The sequence below is a fragment of the Lytechinus variegatus genome, chromosome 9 (assembly GCF_018143015.1).
Source record: "Lytechinus variegatus isolate NC3 chromosome 9, Lvar_3.0, whole genome shotgun sequence".
NCBI lineage: Eukaryota > Metazoa > Echinodermata > Echinoidea > Temnopleuroida > Toxopneustidae > Lytechinus > Lytechinus variegatus.
Window position 1 is genome coordinate 4,265,967 of NC_054748.1, and position 3,660 is coordinate 4,269,626.

Sequence of the window (3,660 nt, forward strand, 5' to 3'; positions counted from 1 at the left end):
ATTTGTTTAATATTTGTTTTCCTGGGATGTACTTGACCTAAAAATGGTTTGTAAGAGAGAAACATTGAGAATACATTTTAGAAAAGAAAATTGATATCGTAGACATCATTACTTTTGTCAACGCATTTTGAACAATATTGAAAAAAAAAGTCTCTTGAAAACTGAATAAACTAAATGTTTTGTTTAATTAATGTAGGGGTCAAATTGACAAAGCCGAGCCATTGCATGAAATGACTCCCCCCTCCCTCAAAAAAAAATGCGCTGTACACGCACCGTTGTTGGCGGAAATACAAACAATAATCGCTAATTTTCATCCTTCTTGACATATTTTCAGCTTGATATGCTTGGTCTAATCGTTTTTTTTTTCTGGGATGTTCTTGACCTTAAAGAAATGTTTGTAAGAGACGAACGTTAAGAACACATTTTTGAAAATTAAGAAAATTGATACCGTAGATATCGTTTCTTTTATGAAAAGATTGTTGTACAAAAATATAAACATATAAGCTCAGGAAAAATATGTTGAATGTCGTGTTAGATATGTATGAATATCTTTGTTGTATGCACAAACAGAAAATGCGAAATGGAATCGGAATAGTGTTGGCTGAAAAAGTATACATTAAAATTGTTGCTTGATAAATATTAATATCTTAGATTTCCAACGTTTTTAAGTTGTGAAATATTGGATCAGTATGTGCATATGAATGAGTACAGATGCGAAGTGCTCTCTTTTGAAGACGGAACGCGTTTCTTTTCTTACCTTACTACTAGTATACCTCCATTTTAGTTCCAGTAAGACAAGTAGAATAAAACAAAAACAATATATGAGGCGTAACGGGTGATGTTTGGGAGGAATAATGTTTTAATCTAATAATAATAATAGTAATATAGGGTATTTATATTGCGCACATACCCACCTTGTTAGGTGCTCAAGGTGCTCTTATGTGACGCGGCTAAGCCAGGCGTTCTTAGGGTACACAGCTTTTTAAAGAATTCTTCCTACCGGTACCCATTTACCTCACCTGGGTGGAGTGCAGCACACTGTGGATCAGTTTGTCGCTGAAGGAAATTACGCCATGGCTGAGATTCGAACCCTCGACCCTCTGTTTCAAAGTCCGAAGACTAATCCGCCTGGCCACAACACTCTATAATCTATAATCGGGTCAAGAATCTTGAGACCATTGATCTTGCTTTTTTTTCTCATTTTCTATTTCTTTCTTTTTTTTCTTTTAAACTATTCATTCTAATAGATTTAAGTTCAAATTTCTACCATATTGTATTTGTGTTTTGTTTACATTGTTCATACAAACATGTTATAGGAGGCTGCATTCTACAAGCTTCGCTTTTTAGCAGCTTCCTCCGTTTCCGACCTGTTATCTTGATTATTATACTTAATAAGCTTCTTTGTTTTATTGATTATAATTATATCAAGATGTATGTAACAAAACCTATTGTTAATGATTGTTGGAAATGGAAAAAATAAATGAAATGAAATGAATATAAAAATTGTATCCCTCTTGATGCAATCGTGCAAGCATTCTGAATGTGACTTTTCCAAGTTGAAATTTCAGTCAATGCATACACCAACAATTTGGTTTCTTGATTTTTATTGATATGTATGTGATCTATGTAGATAGCGGTGATAAACATACATGAACATGTATGCGTAGCGGTTTGAATGTTTTTATAGTACATGTTATTTGTATTGCTTATATTTAGGGAGAGTTTAATAACTTTGAAACACATTGATAATTTATTCAATTCTGAATTAAGTGTCGTGAGAAGTATATCTAGGTCTTTGTATATGTTCATATGTGTGTATGGGTGTGTGTGTATGAGTATATATGTGTAGACATAAGATATATATGCAGCAAATTAGCTTTGCATCCCTCCCTATCTCTATTTTCTTTCTATATTCTACTGTTCTAGGCAGTTGTCATCGTACTATTGTCCACCTCATGTTCCTGTGTTGTGTTGTTTCGTGTTATGTATTATTATTATTATTATTTGCCCTTTTCGTTATCTTCATGTATTACTTTACGAATGTTTCTATATTCCTTGTATCTATTTTTTGAGGGGTCCACATTCTACAAGCTTTGCTTTTCAGTAGACGCCTCCATTCTTCTTATGATATATAATTGCATTTATTTATTCAAATTTAATGATATTGATTATATTGATTTAAACTTGACATGTATGTTAATTTATATTTAAATCACTTTCAAATATGCATTTCATTTTTTTTCATATTGAATTTTGCTCATGCTATTATTTAAATTGAATCAATCTATCTTGTACTTATTTGTATTATTTTGAAGAATGAAAATAAATTGAATAAAATTGTATGAACAGAATACATTAGTATTGTCTGCAAATAAAATGTTAATTCTCGAGATGCACTACAATATCTTTCATATATTATATCAAAAATAGCAAGGGACCTAAAAATCATTATGGTAATCCAAATTTCACGGTACAAATATTGGATGTTTCAAAGAAACTTAAATAACTAATCCTTAAGTAATATTTGGACCGAGTAGAAACCACCGCTTACTCCATACGGTGATCCGCTGTATCGAATAATTTATATAAATCCATAAAACATGTAAAAACTCCAACAATGCTGTTCTTTTTTAGAGAGAAAATCGGTGATTTAATCGAAAGATTGTACGATTGCATAGTCAGTTGAATGATTCTCTCTGAAACCATAATGCTTTGTGATCAATATACTGTTGTTCAAAACAGAATACAATGGCTTGGAAAATACCTTTTCTAGAATCTGGGAGATACTCGGTTACAATGAAATCGGTTGGTAGTTGGAAGAACGACATGGGTCACCTTTTTCATAGATTGGAATTATTTTTGCAATCTTTAGTGTATCGGGAAAAATATCATGCCACAGGTATAGGTAAAAAATACGCATGATCAGTAAAGCTATAAATGGAATAATTTGAAAGTAAACTGATTTTCAAAGAATATACAAGATGGCCACCCAAGTTGCTAATTTTGAATCCCATGGGACACTATTTGGCAAAGGGAACATCAGCATGGACACTTCAGGCAATAAAAAAAGTGGTTGAAAATTTATCATGATGGTACTTGGAAATCCCTATTTCTGACCAAACTACTGAGAATATGATGCCGATTGACAGTTACTACATGAAAAAGGGCTTATCTTGTTTGGGGTCTTAATTCTCATCTATATTACCAAGGATTGAAATTAAAGAGATATTTTTTTCTTCAGATATTACATCAAATAGAATCATGCTGAGTTACAAAATCTTGGTTTCAATAATAAAAGGGAGGGGGTGGGGTTATTAAGACAACCGTGAAGAGTTATCCTATAGTAAGAAAAAAAATGTGATTGGCAGAAAAAAGGACACTTGAATCAGTAACCTAATATCACGAGATCACAGTTCGACTCACAACTCGAGATTCTTTTCAAATAGTCATATTTCGTCACAATTATCCTGTATCCAGGGTATCCTTAGACCGCACCTCTAAATAACATAGTAACTCGAGAGTCAGTCATTTTACAACCAATTGGAACTCGTTTTGGTAAATGCCCTTGTTAAGGGCGTGGACGATTCGTTTGTTCACACCCCCTATTTCAGCTGATAAATAAACGAGTCGTCGATCCTGGAAGGCATGTGGTTGAACCAG